This window comes from Polypterus senegalus, chromosome 14 (assembly GCF_016835505.1).
Source record: "Polypterus senegalus isolate Bchr_013 chromosome 14, ASM1683550v1, whole genome shotgun sequence".
In the NCBI taxonomy this organism is placed as follows: Eukaryota; Metazoa; Chordata; class Cladistia; order Polypteriformes; family Polypteridae; genus Polypterus; species Polypterus senegalus.
Genome location: NC_053167.1, coordinates 70,688,218 through 70,714,728, shown reverse-complemented (window position 1 = coordinate 70,714,728; position 26,511 = coordinate 70,688,218). Strand labels below are relative to the sequence as shown.

At 38.4% G+C, this 26,511-nt stretch overlaps 1 protein-coding gene across 2 annotated transcripts in view; it reads right to left on the bottom strand.

Annotated features, from left to right (window-relative positions):
* Positions 1 to 26,511, bottom strand: part of st3gal3a (ST3 beta-galactoside alpha-2,3-sialyltransferase 3a) — a 394,364-nt gene that overhangs the window by 359,905 nt on the left and 7,948 nt on the right. The window lies entirely within an intron of this gene.

Below are 26,511 nucleotides of genomic sequence, written 5' to 3'. Positions count from 1 at the left end.
CACATCACTACATGTTTATTAGATTTGTATATTTCAGTAGTAGCATCGTCAAGTGCAATTCTTACTTGCACGTCCAACCAACGTGCAACACATTGCCACAATAAACAAGAATGAGGATTTTCATGCTTGTAATAGAAAATACAAATCAGCTTACCTGATGAACTCCTTAGATTTAAATGTTCAGTAAACAGACAGCCTTACAGCTAAATGCTGCCCAGGAAAATATATTAAAAATTAACTCAGCTCATGTTTAGCATCAAACAGGTTTGAGGTGAAAAGGGACAAACCACTGTAATACAGAAAGAAAATGCAGGCTATACACACACTGCACAACTCAAACACAGGACTTTGGGACTATCTGGTAGCAGCACTACTGCCATGTGGTAAAGTATTTACTGGAGGGCGAGAGGTGAGAAAACAAAAGAAAAAAAAATGGTTTGCTGGATTTTTTCTTTTTTTTTTTACACCAGGACTCTGCTCTTCTTTGAAACAGACCAACCATACTGCTGGCTTCTTTTCCCCAAAGTAGATAAAGCACATGTAAGGTTTCCTTTCTGGCTTTTTTAAATTTAGTGCTATCAGGCAGATTTCTTCAGGTAGGTGAAGCTCTTGTGCTTAGTGAATTTTTGAAATTCATCTGCTTTCTCTTTTTCAGATTACTGTGGCTACCTTTGAGGGAACAAATGGTGCTGGACTTTACATACCTCTTTGCTAGCTTGCCCTGCACAGACCTAACTGGGAAAAGCTTGAACTGGAAGTGTAAATAATAATTTTAATTAAAATTAAAAAATAAGTAATAAAATTGTACTTAGTCTAACTGAAGCCAGGCATGTAATATATACATCTGAAGACAACTATGAGAGAATTTTACTCAAAACTGGCTGGGAACAATTAGACTGGGTGTCGCATTTGCAAACCAAACCAATGCCTCGTGAAGGTGCTGCTCAAAGTAGAGGCATTGATTTTGAACTGCAAAGATCTGAGGTGCTCTCGTTAACCTGGTCCGACAGAGAGTGTAAGCTTCTGTTCACGATGAACTGTCCACAGCCAAAAAGTCTCTTAAAAACCCATATTAGACATATAAATGTGACACATGTACAGAGACAACAGAGCACATTTTAACAATAAACATAACCTGATGCAAGGGAAAAACCTTTCTGCAGCATCAGATTATACATTGGCATTCAATGGTAATAGTGAACAGATACTGCGTCTGCACTCTGATGTTCAGCATTACGACGATAGTGCAGGAGTCAATGAACTGGCGGCTATATTCATGAAAAGATGGACTGCAGAATATGCATTTGATGTAAATGGTGTGTGTGACCCTGTAGTTAGGATATAGTGGGTTGGATAATGGATGGATGGGTGTGTCACACTCAGTCTAAAGGACTACTGTTAAGAGAGCAGATAACGAAGAGCCACAGGAGATAAGGATTTCAGTACTCAAAACACCCAAATCAATTAATCTGCCTAACACCAGTAGATGAGGCTGCACAACATCCACCTTCTGACTGTACCTCTAAATGAATAACAAAAAAGAAATGTAACGTTACTGTCAAATTGGAAATGCAAACATTCCGTGACAAAACGGCCCCCGTGTTTTAACGCATTGAATATCCATAGACCACAATGCCTATCTAAACTCTTACCATGATACAATAGTTAAAATGTCAGAAAGATATTGTAGCAGACAGAGGCACTTCTCAAACATGTGGAGCCCAGTCGCTGTGGTGGCCTGCATATGTATGTGTAGCTGTCTGTCTGTCTCCACTGTCGCAGTACTCATTACAACGTTTAAATTACTTATGAAACTTCAGTTACCTTGTGCTGCTAAGCTGCTGAATAGATAACATCAATTTTAGCTTTTTGTTTTCTCTTAGTCTTTTGTCCAATACCTTTTGGTCTCTTCCTGAAACCCCGGCAGCGGTTTAAAACGCATGGACTGGAGGAATAGAGGGTGGGTGTTTAGGAAGAAGCCCTGCGAGTGTAGTGTGTTGCGTACACACCCATGCATATGGTGGCTTTACTTGTTTCCGGAAAAGACCAATCTGATGGAACTAATGAAGAATACAGAGATGCGCTGCACTTAGAAGTTACAGGGTGCGAGAGAGCGTTACTAGTCAAGTCACAATATTCGTACATGGTATAAATGTGAGGTTATTAACTGTATGCCCATTATAGAAGTGGGTCCGTTTACAAAAGATTAAGAACTTTGCACTCACACTTGGGGTATGGCAAGTTACACACTCAAGGTACGCCACACCATACTTACCTTTAAGTGTCTTACCACACCTGTACATAAACTCCCCAAATCAATGAAATAGCAAACAGATAAACAAGTCAAAAAGATTCTGTAAATGTAAAATAAGTATGTTAAAATATTAAAAGTTAAACACACCCAGACTTCCCTGATCCCAAATCAAATGTGACTATGTACAGGTCAGGTCAGGTAGCATGCACTGTTACAAAGTGTTGCTGCACCCACCATACAATGAAACAGCTTGGGATCTTGGTTGGCAACCCTCTCAGGGAGACAAGCAGTACAGTCTCACCCTCCGGAAATGACCCTCTATCTGCCGCAGCCAGGTGTTACATGGGCGACCCCTTGGCCTGGTCCAGCCACTCCAGTCCTCAACAATGAAGATCCTGTGAGCTGGATCACCCTCAGGGAATCACACTATATGGTCACAGTGCTTTAACTGACGCTCCCTCACAATGCATGTAATGTGCCTCATTCGGGACTCCATGAGCAACCGCTCATTCAACACAGTCAAACCAGCGGTACCCAAAGATTCTAAGAAGAGACACAGTACCAAAGGAGTCCAGTCGTCATCTTAAGTCAGTGGATAGCATCCATGTCTCACAACCATATAGCAAGACATGAAGCAGCAAGGCTCTAAAGAATTGGGCCTTCATCCTTTTGCATAGATATCGGAAGCACCACACACTCCTTTCCATTGATCTCATAACCACCCGTCATTCTCTTCAAATCCATCTACTGACTTCATAGGAAGAGTCAGAGACATGAATGTCACTGCCGAGGTAAGTAAACCTTTAAAAGAGGTCAACACTCTCCACACAGACAGACACACTGCTGATAGCTGTGCCCAAGAGGTCATCTTTATCCAGGACATTCGTAACCCCAGACACTCAGATTCCTCATTCATTCTCTCAAGCGCCCTGATCAGAGCCTCAATTGACTCCACAAAGATCACAGCATCATTAGCAAAGTCAAGATCAGTGAATCTCTCTTCACCAACAGATGCCCCACAAGCCACTGGACCCCACGACCTTGCCCAACACCCAGTCCATGCAGGCATTGATCAGAGTAGGAGAAAGAACACACCCCTGACAAACCCCAGAATCAACTGGGAAAAATGACATGGTTCTGCCCCCACTCTGCATAGCATTCCCAGTACCAGTGTGCAGGCCAGCCATGATATCCAGCAACTTTGAGGGGATCCCGCAAAGTCTCAGGATTTCCCACTAGGCAGCTCAATCAACTGAATAAAAAAAAAAAAAAACACACACACACAAATTAGTTCCCGATCTTACTTGCCTTATTTACAACATATATATACACACAAGCACACAAGTCCAAAATAAAAACATGGTTATTGCAGAAATTACAAATTAATGGAAGCTAGCAAATCCAAGTGAGAAAATTTAAACAGATAACACAATTCAAACATAAACTAGAACAATCTCACCCATGATTCCAGAAAGCAAACCGAAAAACCGAAAGCTATGAGTAGAAGATGGGGAAATGACCGTGATGATAGCTTGTTCTTTTTCGGTGAATGACAGCAGTGTTGTGATGATGATCATGATCCAGGTATTCACCACTGGCGTTCTTTTTCTTTCTTTTATTGAAATACATGCTTCTTTTGTTAAACTTGTACAACCTGGAACTAGACAATAGAATAGATCTCCACCACCCACCAGAAAAAGGTGGAATGTTGCTGTTTATGATACCCTTACTGTTTGCAGAGGGAAACACTTTCAAGTATGTTTAAATATACAGCAAAAGGGTCAGACAGACACAAATCATATAAACATAGAACAAGCATGACTGACATTTTGTGTAGTCCCTCTACAACTTTATCAACAAACCATAACCTGGCTTTCAGAACTATATAAGCTAACTAAAGAGTTTCACAATAATAATAATAAAAGGTCTAAGTGAAATTAACCTTCCCCATGGTACCTTGGGGATCAAGTAATCAAAAGAAGGCAATATGTTTTGTGTTTGTCACTGAGTGTAAGCTTCCCAAGGGGCAAAGGCCAAAGCCAAACACATGTCTATTATTCATGTACACTGTGACTTGAAGTTCTACCAAATTTACTATGTGAATGGAGCTACCCAAAAGAAGAGGTGAGCATGGCTGTTACATGGTGTAGTCATTTCTAAAATGTCAGTGACCATTCATGTTTTTGGAATTCACAAAGAAGTTAACGGTAAGAGAAATGCCAAGATAAAGGCATTATACAGCGGACAGACTGTCAGATTCCAGAAGGCAGGTGGCTGGCCATTAATATTTGCAGCGCAGTGATATGAGGTTCTTCAAGGCTTTGTGATGAGTGAGTGAATATGTTGGAGGTGTATAAAGTGTTGTGGATGTGTTGTACACAATCAGCAGTTTCAGTGACTATGGACAAGTGGTAAGTCTCATTGCAGGTTAGCCAGTACAGTATGCATTGTATTAATATGTGCAAAGAAGATTTCATATTAAGTTTAACATGCTTCAGAAAGAATTATTTCTCAGGACACGATTTTAAAAAGGTTTACTAAATTTCAACTTACTGGTCATGAAAATGTCATTTTTGTTGGAATACTGACAACTGTAAGAACACCAGAAGATACTGAAAGAGTGAGACAGGCTGTAGAGTTCTCAGGATTCAGCAAAACATTAGTCGGTCGCATTAAGTACTTGAAACAAGATAAATAAATTCAATTGATTAATTAATTTATTAACTGCTTTATTTCTTCTCTAACTCAGTCCAGACTTTCTTAAATTAAATGAAGGCTTTGTGGTAATGAAGCTTAATGCAGAAATCTAATAACCCACTGGTTTATGTTTTAGAAATAGGCAAATTCAAGAATTAGAAATCCTTTTTCTCTACTGTTAAATCCTTGTCTGTAATCACATCTTTATTTTAAAGTGCCAGTGAATAACATTCTGTGTTAATGGACTTGAAAAGACACAATTGTATTGACATGAAAATCTCCAAGGGGCACTTCAGTAAAAGACATTTTCACTAAGGCTAATACCAGATGGCTTCATTCACTTTTCAAATTTCTTGAAGTTTAACAGCAGCTCAAAGCCAATGTATAAATTTACAAAAGCATAACTGAATATTGACCAGGGGCCCCATGTATAAATGGTGCGTACGCACAGAAATGTTGCGTAAGAACTTTTCCACGTTCAAATCGTGATGTATAAAACCTACACTTGGCGTAAAGCCAAGCACTTTTCCACGGTACCTCATACCTTGTCGTACGCAAGTTCTCCGCTCGCTTTTGCAGACTGGCAGCACCCAGCGTCAAAGCAGTGCTACTGTTCCTGTGTGGTTACACCTTATTTTCCTGACGCGGCTTTATAAATACACTGAAACTAACCGCATATTGTTTATTAGTGTAATGCATCTGATTGTAATTAACCAGTAACAATATAATGGTCCACGGAATGGTCAAATTATTCTAAATACCATAGCTGCTTTAACGTTACTCTCGCTGCACCTTCTTCTTCTTTCCGCTGCTCCCGTTAGGAGTTGCCGCAGCGGATCATCTTTTTCCATATTACTCTCACTGCACCACTCAGAGTATTTATATCACTGTATCTGAGTGTGAATCACAGCAGCAGCTGATCGGAAAGAGAATTATCGGTATACGGCATTAAGCACACACTGTCTCGGCCACAGCAAAACGTTTCAAAGCCTTTCCTGTACGGATCTCGCAGTTCAGAAACAGTTTCATCCCAAGAACTATAAACGCACTCAATCAAGCGCTCCTTGTAGAAGTGTTTGTACTTATAAGTACAATTACCTCACTGTAAACTTGCACTATAGTTATAATATCGCACAACCTGAGCCACTTTATAAAGCGTGTATTTACATATGATGACGATATCATTTTTAAGATGAAATGCAGCAAAATATGTTTATTATATTTAACAGATAAAACTTTAACTTCATTTAAATAATCTAAATTCTTCACTGGGACTGGAGTGAAGGATAGAATAATTAAACATGTACTATGAAGATATTTCAATGTTCCTTTAACGTTTTGAAGAATCAGCGCTCTAAGCTTACAGATAGCTTAACATCTATTACAGAGCTGATTGTGTGGCGATCCACCATGCATAAGATAACATATTGACATTCGACTTTTTCTATTGGACATAGAGCCGTCCATGAGTACTGCTGCAATAAATAATTTCATTGAAGGTCGCACACAATCACTGCGCCATGAAGCTCATGTTTAATAACGTGCTTTAACTCCTATCATCATAAAAATGATATCACATATACATCTCAGTATTTTAGTTATTCAGAGAGCTGTAATATCCGATATACGAATGTAATGAATTGTGTGTCCAGTTGGAGGAAGAGAGCCGGTTTAAAAAGCAAGTAGTGATTCACACACATAGAGGACATAGAAGATCAAATACAAAACAAAGCATTTAACGTGCTACTTTAATTACAATGTGATTTGAGAAACTGGTTAATTAAATGATTTTAAGATGAAGTTTATGATGTTCTACTTTAATGACAAAATAAACTATGTGATTAAAGTGGAAATGTCGAGATTGAAGTTGACATTTCGTGCTTTTTCCCCACTGTGTGCCTTTTTTTCTCTGTACCCTAATAATCTTTCATATGACACTCAGACAGTGGGCTACAACTCGGCTTTTCACAGCGACTTTGATATGTGACTTCTTTTTTATTTCTGGCACTGTGCGACTTTGTGAACGTGAGCTTTCAATTTTCTCCAACACGCTATGTCACTCGATCAACTTTCTTTTGTTGATTATACCACGGCTTATTTGAACAAATAGTATGTTTTTCCTTTGCCTCCACTTGGTATTCGCTGAAATTCTTATATTTTCCCCCGTGCTTTTCCAATTGTCTTTTCACAGAAGGATAAGCTTAAGGGCAATTTATATTCATTTGCATATTCAAAGAGTAATTCTGGGAGGAGTTGGGGCGTTACATTAAGCGCGTGCACGAGTGTTACTTTTCATGCTGATCGGGATTTATGTAGCGGAAGAACGTGGAAGTTGGAGTACGCACAGGTTCCTGCATCTGGATTTTTCTGTGCGTAAGCACATTTCAGCTTTTGTGCTTACGCCATGTTATAGTGCGAGTTCTACGCACGGCGTTATACATGAGGCCCCAGGTCTTCTCTGGAAAAGAGGGCTTTATGTTGAGAAAAAAAAGAATATTGAAAATTAGAACTTTTTCTCCCCCCCAAAACATCCATAAAATCTGCTTTAAGAAGCAAGCAAGATTACAATCTTGCACACCAACTCTGTTTAATCCGGATCAGGATCTTGGGGTAGCCATGCAGAAACCAGCTCAGGATATTGCACCATTTAACCTAGGGACACAATCACACATAATGTATATAGTGTAATAGATGGGCTAGCTCTCCATCAAAGATGGACCCTGTTCTCTGAGACCAAGGCATGGAATGTTCCATAATCAGGTAACATTCGCACCCCTGGGCAGGAGCCAGGTGTGGGGCAGTACAGCAACAGCTAAAACTCCAGGTCTAACACCTCATCTACTATGAACAGGTCTCCTTTACCTATCATGAAGGACAACATCACGGTTGGACAACGTCAAGTAAGAAGCATACCGGCCAGGGTGCTTGTTGGTCCCCTTCCTGATTGGTAGGACAGAAGGAAAGTAGCCCCATTGGAAACTGCTAGGGGGCAGTCCCACGGCTGACAAGTCCCTCTATGGATGCCTGTAGGGTTGCCCTGTTGGGTTCCATGAAGTCCACCAGGGGAAGCTAGCGGAAGATAAATGTCTTGCTTCAGAAGGATTCCACCTGACCTGGAAGTGCTTCCTAGAGACAAGGGTTTGGACATTGGAAGCACTCAACTTTGCCAGACACAGACAGAGTCTGTTGGAGAAGATGACACACACCTGGGAGAAGTGGAGGGGGAAAAGAGAGACTAAGAGGGACTGTAAGGTGCATAAAACTGCTGAGAAGCATGTCCAAGGTATTTTTGTGACAAATGAAACATGTATTTGCTCCTGGGTGGTTGTCTGTGTAGTTGTGTCTGGAGGTTTGGGGCCCTGTACACCTCTTTCAGGCCTCAATGGACAAATTAAGAGTCACCAGTTAATGAAAAGTATACATCTTTAAACAAGTGGGAGTAAAACTGGAGTTACTACTGTAGAAAAGACATACAGACACAAGAACTGGCAAATTAGACATTGGCAGAAACAAGGCCTTGATTCAAACTTGAGGATATGGTCCAGCAGCAGCCCTAACCAATGTACCACTGTGCAGATTTAAAGTATAATCCAAAATGACCAAAATCAGAAAGGCCATTAATAAATAATATTTCCACTACCGTCATTTATTTAAGATTACACAACTCCTGATTATATACTACAATGTTGCTAGAAAACAGATTTTTTTTAACAGTCTAGTATCACTTGCCTGCTGGGAGTGTCTGATTCGGTCCTCAACAGGTTGTGCTTGTAAAACAGGTTCAAGGACCAAGAAAATGTGGAATTTCAGGTTTAGTATGGACGGCAAATTTGTGTTTCAAGGGTGAAATTGCGATGGTAAAAGTGAAATTAGGATGTTTCTGTATTTTAATGTAGGAGAATAACAATGGCACAAATGGGATAACATTCACCATAGCTTACACGATTCTAAAGGGTCTGGTCTTGAACGTAGCTACTTGTTAGCCTTCCAGATTTCATGAATGTCTTTTGGACCTACAGTTCAAACCACATCATGAGGCTAATGTCCATGTCCTGTGTGTGGATCCTTTGTTTCTCTAACCCTCCTCTTCTTACCTCTCTGACATACAGTTGTGTGAAAAACTATTTGACCCCTTCCTGATTTCTTATTCTTTTGCATGTTTGTCACACAAAATGTTTCTGATCATCAAACACATTTAACCATTAGTCAAATATAACACAAGTAAACACAAAATGCAGTTTTTAAATGATGGTTTTTATTATTTAGGGAGAAAAAAAATCCAAACCTACATGGCCCTGTGTGAAAAAGTAATTGCCCCCTTGTTAAAAAATAACCTAACTGTGGTGTATCACACCTGAGTTCAATTTCCATAGCCACCCATAGGCCTGATTACTGCCACACCTGTTTCAATCAAGAAATCACTTAAATAGGAGCTGCCTGACACAGAGAAGTAGACCAAAAGCACCTCAAAAGCTAGACATCATTCCAAGATCCAAAGAAATTCAGGAACAAATGAGAACAGAAGTAATTGAGATCTATCAGTCTGGTAAAGGTTATAAAGCCATTTCTAAAGCGTTGGGACTCCAGCGAACCACAGTGAGAGCCATTATCCAAAAATGGCAAAAACATGGAACAGTGGTGAACCTTCCCAGGAGTGGCCGGCTGACCAAAATTACCCCAAGAGCGCAGAGACGACTCATCCAAGAGGTCACAAAGACCCCAGGACAACGTCTAAAGAACTGCAGGCCTCAATTAAGGTCAGTGTTCACAACTCCACCATAAGAAAGAGACTGGGCAAAAACGGCCTGCATGGCAGATTTCCAAGACGCAAAACCACTGTTAAGCAAAAAGAACATTAGGGCTCATCTCAATTTTGCTAAGAAACATCTCAATGATTGCCAAGACTTTTGGGAAAATAAATTGTGGACTGATGAGACAAAAGTTAGAAATGCTAGAAAACCCTCAAATAAAGCTGAATTACAACAATTCTGCAAAGATGAGTGGGCCAACATTCCTCCAGAGTGCTGTAAAAGACTCATTGCAAGTTATCGCAACGCTTGATTGCAGTTATTGCTGCTAAGGGTGGCCCAACCAGTTATTAGGTTCAGGGGGCAATTACTTTTTCACACAGAGCCATTTAGGTTTGGATTTTTTCTCCCTAAATAATAAAAACCATCATTTAAAAACTGCATTTTGTGTTTACTTGTGTTATATTTGACTAATGGTTAAATGTGTTTGATGATCAGAAACATTTTGTGACAAACATGCAAAAGAATAAGAAATCAGGAAGGGGGCAAATAGTTTTTCACACCACTGTACATTTGGATATACAAGATCAGCTTTAGTGATTCTAGAGCTTTGGGCAGAACTATATTTTTTCTTTGTTTTTTCTTTCATCACATACAATAACTTCAATCAGTTTCTATTATGCAATACTGTATTTTTAAAAAACATTTTCCTTATCTGTACATATGAGCATTATGCTCCATAGTGTGTCACACCAGGGACATAAGAGTGAGATTGAGCTCAGTAACAATATATTATAACAGTTTCTGAAATGGAACCTAGGATGTAATCTATTTTATCTAAAATGAGAATCATAGACAATGTCCTGCAGCTACAAGACTGGCCTTGTTACTTCAGGCAGTTCTTATCACACATGGAATATTTGCCTTATCACACTTGACAGTGTCTTTTGGTTTTTAGAGTCATTTGACATTTAAACCATTTTCACATCATTCAAATGCAAAGAATGGAAACTCAGTTTAAGGGGATTATCTACTATAAGGAATACAAATGATCTCAGTCTAATGGACCTTTACATTTTTGGGCAGACCAAGTGTGTAACCATTGAGCCTCCTAGTAGTGGGTTATTGATCCATCAGTCATTGGTTTGGATCAAACCTTTCCAATAGAGACCATAGGGAACTCCAAGCTGGTCCAAACACCAATGGGCACAATTAAGAAATCAGACCTGAATGGGAAATCAGTTGCTTACAGGGTACACTTGTATGTAAGCAGAGAGCGGCGGCGTCTCCCACAGGCACGTAGCCCTTTGGAAGCACACGAGCAAGTTCACCTGAGATAAAGCCGGCAGCTGACCAGTAGAAATAACCGGCAGTGAGAAATTAAAGTCGATCGCTTAGCGGGTGGTGGAAACTTAAAGCGACAGTGATTCAGCTCAACACGGAAAGCGCAGAAGCACCTATAAAAATGGCAAAGATGACTTCAACATTTAATGTAAGTTCTATCTGCTCTCTGCCCATCGAGGGCACGTTTATATGTTGTGTGTCCTGCAGTATGTACAGCTCAGGTTTTCCGGCCGACAGTGCAGATAGCTTCACCTGCCAAAAATGTTTAGTTAATTTAGAGTTGGTCGGGAAAATACGCGAATTGGAGGACCGCGTTAGGAATCTGATAGCGATTAGGCAAACCGAAAATTGGATCGACTCGGTTTGTTTAGACAATTCGGCTACATCTGATTCGGCTTCAGTCTCTCCAGGTCCCACTGTAGTCAGTGCAGGCCGAAATCAGCAGCACCAATTCAGCCACAGGGCGAGTGGGTAACAGTAAGACGGGGGTCTAAGAATCCAAAATTTAGTCCCCCAGCACCCAGGTCACCAATTCGGACCCAGAACAGGTTCTCAGCTCTCCAGCCTGTGGAAACTGAGAATAATAAAGTGCTCATAATTGGCGATTCCATAGTGCGGAATGTTAGAATTCCAAACTATGTTAAACCAGCAGTTAATGTTAAGTGCCTTGCAGGGGCCAAGATTTCTGGCATAAAGGCGCATTGGACCGTGTTGCCGATGAAGTATCTACCTTATTGCTGCATGTCGGCACTAATGATATTTATTTACAGCAATCTGAGGTATTAAAGCGGAACTTCATCTCTCTATGCACCAAAGCTAAAACAAAATGTCGGAATTTAATTGTATCTGGTCCCTTACCAAGATTGTATAGAGGGGATGTGATTTATAGCAGATTGCATTCCTTTCACTGCTGGCTAGAAACCTGGTGTGCAAATAAAAGCATAGCATTTGTGAACAATTGGGATGATTTTTGGGAAAGGCCTGGATTTTTCAGAAGAGATGGTCTTCATCCTAACTGGAGGGATCTTATGTATTATCCCAAAATATGGCAGCAAAACTGCCTGGTTGACTGATTAGAGCACCATCCAGGCCGCAGTCATGTGATCTTAAATCACAGGCTGTTGTTTATCCCACCTGTTATTTTCCTGAAGCTGTTACCCATAATCCCTGTTGTGGGGCATCCAGTAAATTTAGTCTTGAAACAAACCATAAATTAATTGATAACCAAAAAATAAGGTGTATAATTAGACCAAGGGATAAAACCAGACACTCCACCAGGGGCATCTGTAATAGAAATTTAATTCAAATTAAAACAAAAATATATCAGCAGTTCAGAAAGAACCATGCAGTTTTAAATGCTGTTTATTGAACATTCGCTCTCTTGGCACTAAAGCTGTTTTGGTAAATGATATATATTAAGTACAAAATCTGATCTGTGTCTTCTTACTGAAACCTGGCTTAGTAAATGTGACACTGTTCCCTAGCTGAGGCGTCACCAGATGGATACTGTTCCTTCATAAGTCTAGAGATTCTGGTCGAGGAGGAGGCCTTGGAATAATTCATTGTAACAAAATGCAAATCACTCCTAAAAATTTAGGCAACTTTACATCCTTTGAGGCATTCATTTTAAATATTAAAACAGATTCCAACACAATTATAGTGCTAGTCTACAGACCACCAGGGCCATATTCATTGTTCATGACTGAATTTAGCAACCTTCTGTCTGATTTGGCTATAAATTATGATCACGTAGTTCTGATGGGGATTTTAATGTACACATTGATGTGGAAACTGACACTTTTAGCAAATGTTTTACTTATTTGTTAAATTCAGTAGGATTTTGTCAGATTGTCAAAGGTCCAACTCATAATCATAACCATACATTAGATTTAATTATAACTTACAAAGTTGAAATTCAAAATTTAAATATTACTCCATTAAATGTAGTTATTTCCGATCACTTCTTAATTACGTTTGATTTAGTTCTGCCCATGCCAGCGCTCAGATTAAAACAAAGACAGTGCGACATCTAGATTGTAATTCTGCTTCAAAATTTATAGATACCTTGAGTAAGTCGAGTGTAATTGTGGAAAACCATTTAGATCAGTTAACATCAAATGTAAACGTGGAAAACAATTTAGATCAGCTAACATCACATTATAATGTGACCTTGAGAGATGCTCTGGACACAGTGGCTCCCCTAAAACAAAAGTGATCAAAGCACATAGAAACTCTCCCTGGTTTAATGAAAACACTCGAGCTCTTAAATTAGAGTGTCGAAAACTGGAGCGCAGATGGAGAACAACAAAGCTACATGTCTTTCAAATTGCATGGACAGAGAGTGTTAATAAATATAAAAAGCCCTCTTTAAAGCTCGCTCAGAATACTATTCTACATTAATAGATAGCAATAATAAAAATCCTAGGGTACTTTTTAGAGCAGTGGCTAAATTAACAAATGGGAATTCAGATCAACAGTGCAAAATACCAACAGATATTAGCAGTACAGACTTTATGAACTTCTTCAATGAGAAAATTAAAAATATAAGATCCCAGATCTCAGCATCACAGTACAAACCAAATACTAGCTTAGCAGACCCTGCTCACATTGCATTCAGCACTTTAATAATTTTAATCCTGTAACTGAGCAGGAAGTCTTAACTTTAATTTAAAATGAAGCCCACTACTTGTTCCCTAGATGCAGTTCCAACAAAACTAGTAAAAAGTGCAATGGATGTTCTTGCAGCACCTATTCTAAACATTATCAATAGTTCATTATTGCATGGCACAGTACCTGATGCACTAAAAGTGTCAGTCATTAAACCTTTACTTAAAAAGTCAGACCTAGACCCACACATACTAAATAACTATAGGCCTATTTCAAATTTACCATTTCTCTCTAAAATACTAGAAAAGTAGTCGCCAGTCAGCTTCAGTCACACCTTACGCATTACAATTTATTTGAGAAATTCCAGTCTGGCTTTCGCACTGGTCATAGTACAGAAACGGCACTAACACGGGTTGTAAATGACATTCTGATATCCTCTGATGAAGGAAATTCCACTGTAATTATGTTGTTGGACTTAAGTGCAGCATTTGACACCATTGACCATTCTATTTTACTGCACAGGCTAGAAAATGATGTTGGGCTTACAGGCCCGTGCTCGCTTGGTTCAGTTCTTATTTATCAAATCGATTCCAGTATGTACAGAAATGTGCTGACAGTACTCCATCATTATACACAGAAGTTCAATATGGTGTCCGCAGGGCTCAGTACTGGGACCTTTACTGTTTTCACTTTACATGCTTCCACTGGGATCTCTCATTAGGAAACATAATGTTAATTTTCACTCATATGCAGATGACACCCAGTTATACCTTTCATTTAAATCAAATGAAGTTTCTCCGATGTTGTCTTTAATTAGTTGTGTTAGTGAATTAAAGGAATGGATGAATGAGAACTACTTGTCTTTAAATACAGATAAAACAGAGATGTTAATTGTTGGAGGGAATGACGCTGATCACAGCAATATTTTGTCATCATTTAACTCAGTTGGAATCCCAATTAATTTTACTGAATCAGCCCGCAATCTAGGAGTTATCTTTGACTCTAGCATGTCATTTAAAGCGCATATTACAAAGTCGTCCAAAACATGTTTTTCCATCTTAAAAATATTAGGAAATTAAGGCTTTCTAAATAAACAGGATTGTGAGAAATTAATTCATGCATTTATCTCTAGTAGGATTGACTACTGCAATGCGGTGTTCACTGGCTGTTCAAACTGTTCTCTATACAGCCTCCAGTTAATCCAAAATGCGCTGCAAGAATTATTACAAGAACAAGAAAATATGAACACATAACCCCAGTTCTTAAATCTTTACACTGGCTCCCAGTTAAGTTTAGGGCAGATTTCAAAATCCTCCTTTTAACATATAAAGCATTAAATGGCCAAGGTCCGCTTACTTGTCTGAACTTATCATGACTTACAAACCTGAGCGCACATTAAGATCTCAAGATGCCGGTCTGCTTAGGATTCCAAGGATTAATAAAATAACAGTGGGAGGTCGAGCTTTTAGTTACAGGGCCCCTAAACTGTGGAATGGTCTTCCTGCTTCCATAAGAGATGCCCCTCGGTCTCAGCCTTTAAATCCCGGCTGAAGACTCACTACTTCAGTTTAGCATATCCTGACTAGAGCTGCTGATTAACTGTACATACTGCATCTCTGTTGTTAGTCATTAGCACTATAACATAAGTAACATGATAATTATATTTGAATACTAACCCTCACCTATTCTGTTTCTTTTCTCGGTACCCAAATGTGGCCATTGGTGCCACGGCCCACCTGCCAAGTTGTTTGCCTGCCTATGGTAAAGTCATCCCTGATGGAGGATCACAGGAATCATGGGAAAGAGGGGTCCTTTCATCGGAGCAACGTTTCAGCCGTGGCATGGCCAAATGGAGATGCAGCTAGATGGATGAGGTCTCCAGGACTCTAAAAATATCCAAACCTAATTATGTCATATCATCTACTGTTAAACCGTAATTCTAAAATTTTTATTATTATGCTGTCTTAAGGAATTGTTCTGTTGTGTATATTGTATTGTATTGACCCCCTACTTTTGACACCCACTGCACGCCCAACCTACCTGGAAAGGGGTCTCTCTTTGAACTGCCTTTCCCGAGGTTTCTTCCATTTTTCCCTACAAGGTTTTTATTGGGAGTTTTTCCTTGTCTTCTCAGAGAGTCAAGGCTGGGGGGCTGTCAAAAGGCAGGGCCTGTTAAAGCCCATTGCGGCACTTCCTGTGTGATTTTGGGCTATACAAAAATAAACTGTATTGTATTGTATTGTATGTTAGGGCAATTTAGAATTGTGATTGAACCCAATCTGATCTTTTGTGGGGTGTTTATGGTGATGCAGTGTTCTATGCATCTGCTTTACATATTCGGAGTTTTCAGAAATTGTAAAGAACAACAGATATGCGTTGAGGTAAGTGCCATTTCTAGGTGAGCCCAGTGTTGAACTGGTATTCTGTCCTGGCAGGTTTCACCCTTGTGTCCAGTGCTGTCAGGTTGACTTGAATGCTCACAATGCAGTTTTTAATTAAGTTGGTTTGAAAATGTTATGTTATCACCTGTTGCAGGTAAATGGGTTACCAGAAGAAAACCTATGCAGTCCTGGATAGCTTCTGTGAACACCATATAGACTGTGGAACCGTGTCTGTACAGACGTACAATTTCATGTCCCCATCTGTATTATCAATACATTAACATGTAAATGTATTTCTGTATAACTTTTTGAATATTTTCATTATTTTTAAATCTTAAAAAGTTTTGAAAGTAACTGTAACCCCTGCTACCCCCCAACATTATGGTGGCACAAAGCCAGATCATTACGAGAGCATTTTTTCACTTAAGAAACATAAGTAAAGTTAGACCTCTTATATCACTGAAAGATGCTGAGAAATTAGTTCATGTGTTTGTTTTCAGTCGACTAGCTTACTGTAACGCACTCCTCTCAGGACTACCCAAGAAAGACATAAATCGTTTGCAACGAGTGCAGAATGCAGCTGCTAGAATCCTAACTAGGAAAAGAAAATCTGAACACATTACTCCAGTTTTGATGTCACTACACTGGTTACCTGTGTCATTTAGGATTGACTTTAACATTCTGCTTATGGTTTATAAAGTCTTAAATAATCTCACCCCATCTTATATATCGGAATGTCTGACACCTTATATTCCAAATCGTAACCTCAGATCCTCAAATGAGTGTCTCCTTAGAATTCCAAGAACAAAACTTAAAAGAAGTGGTGAGGCGGCCTTCTGCTGCTATGCACCTAAAATCTGGAATAGCCTGCCAATAGGAAATCGCCAGGCTGATACAGTAGAGCACTTTAAAACACTGCTGAAAACACATTACTTTAACATGGCCTTTCTATAACTTCAATTTAACTTAATCCTGATACTCTATATGTTCAATTCATCATAATAACTATTCATGGTGGCTCTAAAATCCGTACTGACCCCTACTCTCTCTTCTCTGTTTCTTTTTCCGGTTTCTTTGTGGTGGTGGCCTGCGCCACCTCCACCTACTCAAAGCTTCATGATGCTCCAACAATGATGGATGGATTAAAAGGCAGAATTCTACGTGACCATCATCATCAGGCCCTTCCGTGAGAATCCTAAATCCAAAGAGGACTGTTTCATTTATGTTAGGTAGAATGCCCAGAGGGGACTGGGTGGTCTCATGGTCTAGAATCCCTACAGATTTTATTTTTTCTCCAACCGTCTGGAGTTTTTTTTGTTTTTTCTGTCCCCCCTGGCCATTGGACCTTACTCTTATTCTATGTTAATGTTGACTTATTTTATTTTCTTATTGTGTCTTTTATTTTTCTATTCTTTATTATGTAAAGCACTTTGAGCTACTGTTTGTATGAAAATGTGCTATATAAATAAATGTTGTTGTTGTTGTTGTAGATGTGCTGTCATTTATTAATGACCAGCTCAAAACTGACTTGGTGTGAGTATCCATATCTTGGCAAAGGTCTGGGGTCCTGTCCACCATTGATTCTTGATGTTGTCAGAAGAAATTACTGCCTACTGTTCTGCAGTATTGGAAGTGGAGAGTTAAAATAAGGGAGGGTTGTACAGGCTAACAATGTGACCAGAAGTTAAATCTAACACTTTTTTTAATTATTTGCAGATGTTTGTAGCTTTAAGCAGCAACCTCAGTAATAGGCAAAATCAAAAAGAGCACCATACAAAGATGGAACAGAAATAAAACAACAAAATAATCTTGACTTTGTTCATTGTCAGCAGGAGAAAGACTTACATAATACCAAATCAAATTATTATAGAAATATTCCTCTTGAGTCCTTCTCAGCTATATAATTTGTCTAATGGATGACTTTTTAGTAGTCGAACTTATAAGAGTTAAACAGGTGAAGCTATCATTGAATAAAAGATCAAGAGCTGTTTTCAACCTCGTTATATTAAAAAAAAGAAACCAATCTAGAGTAATCATAGAACAAATAGAATTCAGCGGTGATCTTAATATCATGCATTTGACAGTGTTTTGGCAAGCTGTATATACTGACATTAGATTGGTAAATTTAATTTTAGTAAGACAAAATTTGAACCAAATAATACAATTAACTGCAGCAAGGTCTAAAGGAAAATAACTGGGCAAACTTTTACGTGCCAACACAGCAAAGAAGCAGTGGAGCAGAATTAAGAGTAAACTAAATACTATGCAGGATAACTTCATCCTGAAACTTAGAAACATTAAGAAATTTTACAGAAACCCACACTAAATGAATAAAGAGAAAGAAAGCACAAAGGAAAATCAGCAGAAAGTCATGTAGAATTAACTCAAGCATTACCCATAGGGATTATGAGGTCATTAAGGGCAAAGGTGAAAAAAGGACATTAAGATGCCTAAAAAGGCAATTAGAAAGGAATAAGAAGTAAAAAGCAAAGCTGATTGCAAAAGTGGACTCCAAGAGTTTGCTTCAACATTTTAGTAGTAAAACTGGTCAAGGAGATGTGAAGTGTATTAGGAACAATAAAGGCAAAATTAAAAATATAGAAAATAAAAGAGCAAATGCTTTACATTTGTATTTCTCATGAAAAGAGGTTGATAACTTTTCCACCTTCGAGGGCTCTGGGGGCATTCAGTGATGTGGAGAAAGAGGAGACAGCAGCGCAGCTAGGAATAAAACGGCTGAAACTAATCGTTGGGACTGGATAACATTTATCCTAGAGTACTTAAAGAAATTATTGATTGTATGCATATATCATTTGCACATATTTTTCACTAATCACTGCACACTGGGGAAATTCCTACCAAGAGGAAGTTATCAAATGTTGTCCAGTATTGTTAAAAAAAAAGTGTGCAGGCTGATCCAAGTAACGGTTGGCCAGTAAGCTTAACATGTATCATGGGCTTTGGGTGGGGGGTGAATCTTGTTTTGCTTTTGTTTGTTTGTTTTTTGCCTTTGAATTTCTATTTTTCCTTTGCTTTTATTGTATGTAATTCAAAGTACATTTTTGCATCTGGCATGTTATTATATGGTTCATTAGTAGAATGCTGCTATAATATTGTGGTTATTAGAAATAAAAAGTATCAAGAGCAAATTAATAAAAACATTTATTAAATAAATGGTACAGATGTATTAGCGAATAGTCAACAATGGTCCAGAACATTAGATCATTCTAGACAAGAACAGGCCATTCAGCACAAATGCTTACCAGTCCTATCCACTTAATTCTTGTAAAATAACATTAAGCCTAGTTTTGGAAGTCTCTAAAATCTTACTGTCTGCCACACCACCAGTAACTTATCGCATGTGTCTGTGGTTGTCAGTGCAAACAAAACTACCTAATGTTTGTGTGAAATTTACCCATAACAGGTTTCCAACTGTGTCTCCATGTTCTTCATTAACTCATTTTAAAGTAACAGTCTCGATCCACTGTACTAATTCCATTCATAATTTTAAACATTTCATTCATGTCTCTGCTTAGTCTTCATTTGCAAAAACTGAAAGGGCTCAACTTTTTTAATCTTTCCTCATAATTCATCCCCTGTAGTCCTGGAATCAGCCTGGTCGTTCTTCTTTGGACTTTTCCTAGCACTACTTTGTCCTTTTTGTAACCTGGAGACCAAAACTGCACACAGTACTCCAGAAGAAGCCTCACTAGTGCATTATAAATCTTGAGCAGAACCTCCTTGGAGTTGTACTCCACGCATTGTACTACCTAACATTCTGTTAGCCTTCTAAATGGCTTTTGAACGCTATCTGGAAGTTGATAGCGTAGAGTCCACTATGACTGCTAAATCCCTCTCATAAGATGTACTCTCGATTTTCAGACCTCCCACTGTATATTCTAACCTAACATTTTTATACATTTACTTATATTAAGTTTCATCTGCCACAAATCTGCCCAAGCCTCTTTTCCATCCAAGTCCCTCTGTAATGATTCAAAGGATTCCAAATTATCTGCTAACACACCTATCTTGGTATCATCTGCAAACTTAACCAACTTGTTACTTATACTCCTATCTAAACCATTTATATATATTAAAAATAGCAGCGTCCCTAGCACTTACCACTCTTAACATCAGCCAATTCTGATAAGGTTTCTCACACCATAAATCTCTGTTCCTTTGTGTAAACCAAATTTGCACCCACCTTAACAAAATACCCTAAAATTCTAATTCTTTTAGTTTGATACCCAACCTCTCATGTGGCACCTTATCAAATGCTTTGTGAACGTCAAGATAAATAATATATGCTCCACTTTGATCATGTCCTTTTGTTGCTTCCTTTGTAGGATTCTAAACAAGTTAGATCTACAGGAAGATGATTAAGTTTCAGCAGTGCTAGACGTCTATTGAAATGCAACAAAAACATAGGATTGGAGAGGTGCATATGATGTTCTTTATTTTGATTTTAAAATGTTATCAGGGTACCACTTGGGGGGCTTTGCTCACCAACCCCCGTGTTTGGTTTTCCAAATACACACTTTTAAGATTTTATTTTCTTTGAACTTCTGTAAAAACAATATCTGTAATCTTGCAAGTTCCAATAAGCTGAATCTTTTTAATGAGGTCAGTGAGACGTGTGTTTAATGACTTTGTACCATAATTCAGGATATGTTTCTCTTGTTTAGAATTTCAAGACAGACAAAATGATCAACATCATCAGCAGTTAATAATTTTTTTTACAAAGTAACTAATAAATGCACGGCGGTAAACTCCGTTTTTGTAATTCTCAAGATTCTTTATTTGTCACTTGCATAGTTATACAGGACAACACGCAGTGAAATGCATCCTGATCCGCTTATCAAAAACTGTGCAAAGTTAAAGTATATTAGTTAGATTAACAAAAAGTCATAACAGTATAGTAGAACATAATAAATAACTAAAATTATGTCAATAAATTAGAATTAAGTTTTAAGGTGTAATAGTGTAGTGATTACTGTACAAAAACCAAAGTTAGACTGGTGCATAGTTAAATGAGGCAGTTTGTTTGTGCTACTGCGATCTTTACTTTCTTTTTAATATTTTCTAATTTTCCTACTTTCATATCCTTTAACTTTCTCCACGTGTGTATAGCACTGTTTTTTTTTTTAGCCTTTCTAATTTTACTGCTTTCATAATCTCTAACCTGCTCTGCGTGTGTTTAGCACCAACGTTTGTAAACGTCTTTATGAAGTTCTACTTTGTCTTTTACTCTTTGTCGTTTCATTCTGAGCCGGATTGGACGTGCTTTTTTTTCCAGTTCCACTTGTTCCGGGCTGATAATTACTTTCCTTATTTTCTGAATTTGCATCTCGATCATTCTTTTTTGCTTTTTTTTTCTCTCGAACGCTTTTGGGTCTTTTTTCTCCGCCCTGCTTTTTTCTTCACTTAGATGTCGACATTTCATTTATAACGTACTGTCCTTGTTCGCTTTATATGTGCTGAGAGCCCTGAATCTGTGTGGGCTCAAATCCTTTAGACGACTGAATGTTTTACTACCTCTTGGCTCATTTGATATTGATTGCAAGTAGGGCGTGTCTTGCAAGAATCTCATGTTCTACGTCATCGCGAGACGATCCTGGCACAAAGTCTCATGATTAAGGTCCCTGGCGAGACGCCCTGTGGCCATGGGTCTCTTTTCTCCACACTTTTCTTTCATCTTCGTTTAGTCGTCGATGTTTCATTTCTACCCTATTCATTTCATTTCTATCCTATTCATTTCTACCGTATAGACCTTATACACTTTATTTGCACCGAGAGCCCTGGAGCTGTGTGTGCTGCGTGACTGCCATTACGCTACTGTTTTTTTTTTCTGCCTGTGGTCTTATTTGTTGATATTGCTTGTAAGTAGGGCGTGTCTTGCAAGAATCTCGTTCTATGTTCCCATGAGACGCACCATGGCAAATCTCTTTCGTCTCGCGGCTCTTTTAAATGTCTTCCAAGAAGATCACGTATCATAGCCTTGCTTATGCTTTATATGACAGGATTTCTTTTTATAATAGATTTTATTTATTTATATATATATATATATATATATATATATATATATATATATATATATATATATATATATATATATATATATATATATATATATATATATGGATAGAAATTACCAAGGAAGGTAGTAGGTAGTAGTACCTCATGGACTTTCAGAACTCAACAGGATGATATTCTGAAAACATTAAACAAATACTGATTGATGAGGTCTGTTCTTGTTACAATTGTTCTTCTGTAAAACAGGCCTAGAATAGGAGTACTCATTTGTTATATAAACCTGGTTAATCATGGGGATTATGCTCTACCCAGGTCCACTATATATTTTCTTCCCATATCCCAAAGGCTAGATTTATCAGCAACCCTAAACTTTCCCTGTATGAGGGAGTGTGGGTGTGTGAGTGAGTGAATGTTCCTCCGCTGAAGAAGCACTACACTGAGGATGTTTGTTGCCTAACAGAGTGGGCATAGGAAGTCTCTCCTCAAAGAAACTAAGAAAAGGACTTTTTTCCCAGGTGAAAATCAGCACATTAAAAATAGTCTTCATCTTACTTGCACTGTGGTGCAGATATTAATGCTGCTCACTTAGTGCATTTGGGCCTTAGGACAATTACTACCCGAGATCCCTCCTGTGTGAAGTTCACTATTTCTCCCTGATCTTGTGTGGCCTTACCCTGGCAGAGAGGCTGTTGGTTTATTGATGTTGGTGTGTTATTTAGAGATGGTACATGACTAGTCACTTGGATAGGCTCGGTTTTTTTGAGGAATAATGAATGTTTGAAACTTTAAAAAACACAATCCCCGTCATCCAAACCAATGGTCAAGAACTGGCAATCCTACAGTATGTAGACGTATTGTATATCCTTATGAATGCGCCACAGCTACTTTGCCTGTTTTCTTCAGTCTAGCAGGTTTTCACTCAAAATTTATTTTTTTACCCGAGCTCTGAACCAAATGTCACATTATATTTATTGCTCTCTTTTTGGATTCCAAGGGACCAAAAATCACTGTTTATTGGCTTTTTAAACATATTGATGACAAAAAACTGCCATCAATATATTATAACTACTTGCAGATGCCCCATTTCAATATCCTATATAAAATGATAAAATGAATAAGAACAACTAAGAAGCAGATGAAGTTTAGGCGCAAGCACTGTAGTTTCAATTACCCGTTGTTAAAGGAAAAACAAGGATTCAAACAACGTCAAAGCTGCATGATAATGAACGTAGTGATTACCAATACAGATAGTCAGAAGAAGTGCAGTGAGGAGGATAGTCTAAGCAGTCTCAAGGGTTCCTAGAGTAAAGGTGAGACTTTAAGATGTCCGAGAACATCACTTGATCAAAAGTAATTTGACTGTTATGGGAAGCTCAATCCATAGCTTGGGGGAAAGAAAAAAGAAGCACTGTCTAGTCTGTAAAGAACAGGAAAAGCCATCAGATGGGCCAAACCAGAATAGAGACTTCTTGAAGGGCTGGAGGTACTAAGAGGAAGAGCCACAGAGACATTTGTAAGTCAGGACAAAAAGTTTTGATTGGAGAGAGTGAAAGAACCTAAAACCATGGATGAAACGAACACTAGAAAATCAAAATTATTACTAAATATTAGTAACTATTAGTGATAGAAAAAAAAATGACTAAATTTTAAGTGGACATATTCATGTGAACAAATATTTAAAATACCCAGATGGGAAATCCCAAAGAAAATGGAAAACTTTAAGTCATGTTATATATATTGTAGGAAGTTTCCATACCATTGAGAGCACTTTCATATCATTATGGATTAAAGTAATTTTGACTTCTTTATTTATTTATCATGCTTAGCTGCTAAGTAGACAACAGTGTTTACTCCTATCACTCACCCATATTGAATGTGAAAAGGGGATTTCCGAGAAACAGAAAGCTCACACAGACACAGGGATTATATGCTCCATAGACAGTAGGGTGGTGGAAGTCCCCAGGGTGCGAGGCAGCAGTAGATATGCAGCATACATACAGCACGTTTAATAAGTGAAATGTAAAAGTAATTTGAAAAAAAGCAAGCACACTACAGGAAATGTTTTTTCTTTATTAACCTATATGTATATATCAATATTGGATCTTAATTTAAATAGAATCTTTCAATAAAGGTGATGCAACTGGAAAAATAATGAAAATTTGAATTTGCAATAATGTATTCACAGAAAAATGAACAGACATACCAATTCTATTTGTGAAAAAAGTAATTACACCCTGGGCTCCCATAGCTGGAATTGCCCCCTTTAAAGGGAAACACCCTCAAGTAGGCATTTCCTGTTACTGTCTACCAGTACCAGTATCTTATATCAGCTGGGGAAGAGATTTTTTTTTCAACTCCCAGTCTTTTAGCTTGATGATTTTTGAGGGGTGTTTTGCCTGCACAATTCATTTCAAATCCCCAACAGCATCTCAATGGAATTCAGGTACCAGGCTTTGACTTGACCATTCAGGAACTCTCCATTTCTTTCTTTTCAGGCATACTTTGGTATATGTGCTGGTATGTTTAGGACCAATGTTGCAAGGTCCACTTTCGGTTGAGCATCAAAAATTCTAGCAGATGGCCTCACATTCCTCTAGCAGAATGAAGAATTCATAGGGGATTCTGTGATGGTGAGCTGCCAAGGTCCTGATACAGTAAAAATAGCCCCCAAGTCTAATATATAGACCACCATGCTTTACAGTTGGCATGAGGTTTGTCTGGTGAAATGTTGTCTTTGGTTTCTACCATACATTTCTTCTGGCAATATGGCCAAAGAACTCTGTCTTTGCCTCATTTGTCCACAGCACATTGTTGCTGAAGTTCTGGTCTTTGCCTAGGTGTTAATGGGAAAACTTTAGTCTTGCTTTGTAGTTCCTTCTGAAAAGGTTACATCTTGGCACACCTACTACGAAGTTCTAATTTGTGAAGCCTCCTTCAAATGATAGACTAATGCACACTGAAAGCGGCAATGACAAGAGCTGCCTGCAAGACCCTGATAAAATTCTGGGTTCTTTGAAACTTCCTTCGGCATCTTGCATTCTGTTGTCAAGCTGAACCTGCTGGGGTGACCTGGGCTTGAGAAAGTGGCAGTTGTTTGAAATCTTCTACACTTACTGACGATTTCCAGGAGAATGGAATGTTTGATTTCCAGTTGTTTGGAGATCTTTTTAAATCCATTCACAGACTCATATGTATATAACTGTTTTTCTTGAAGGTCTCCGAGATATCTTTTGATCTAAGCCAGGTGATAACAAACACTTCAACAACAAAGAGCAAACCAAACTAAATGTCTGAGGTTTAAATAAAACAAGTTGTTCCAAGACCCTCTCTAATGATGTGCTAATTATCTGTACCAAATCTGATCTGGTGCACCTCATTCTAAGATTAGGTATTTGAGAGTAATAAATGTAGGGGTGGACTTTTTCCATACGTGAAATTTGCATTGATGCATAAATGTACAGTAAATGTGCATGGTGTTTGTTAAATCATCTTTATCTATAGATACTGTTTAAATGAAGATCACATCTGGATATGTTCACATTTGCTAAAAAAGTACACATTTCAAGTCATGTACGTATTCTTTTCACATGACTATATATTATATACAATTGTTACTTTTATATATCTAATTTGAATAAACTCAGGATTGACCTAATGTAGATCAGATTTATGAAATGTAACTTTTTACACTGAAAAACGCCATAAATCTCAAATGTCAGTGCATTTATTCCAAAATGTCTTTTAGTTGCCTGTTTCGCATCCAGGCTGGTGTCCTGTGCAGAGCTGTCTCCTGCCATGCTCTCACTGCTACCAGGATGGGCAATGCCCCCTCCATGTTTCTAAGTTAATAATTAGTTAAAAATGGACATATATGTTTGGCAGCCTATAACAAATGAACTGTACATTTATTTGTATTCATTTTGCTGATGAATGCCATTTAAAAGAATATGTAGTGCTTTTGTTTACATACATTTTGTTACAATTGTAACCCAGGTGGATTGTTGTACTTGCTCGGGACCACACAGTGAGATTATGGTAGTGACTGAACCAGCAACCTCTTTGTATTGGGAACTGGTCATTGGAACACCTCCTCGGTAGCTGCATAAAGACACCTGGAGAAGACGGTCACTGTTGCCACCATGATCAGTTGCTGAAGACAGTTACTGACAGTTTAACTACTGCAATCATTTCCAGCAGACACTACTGTCCACTGAAGAAGACGACTTCCTTCTTCAAGGTGGGGAAGAAACCCCACACTCTGCTGAAATCTAAGACTGTTCCCCTCGCAACAAACTCTGACTAGAAAATTAGAGAAGATCTGAGCAAGCAGCTAAAAATTTACAAACCACTTCATACAAAAAACACTTTAGCCACACATGGCCATATTTTCAGATCCCACGAAACAGTTTATCACACGCAACCTCACAGTGCACTTGAAAGAACGCAT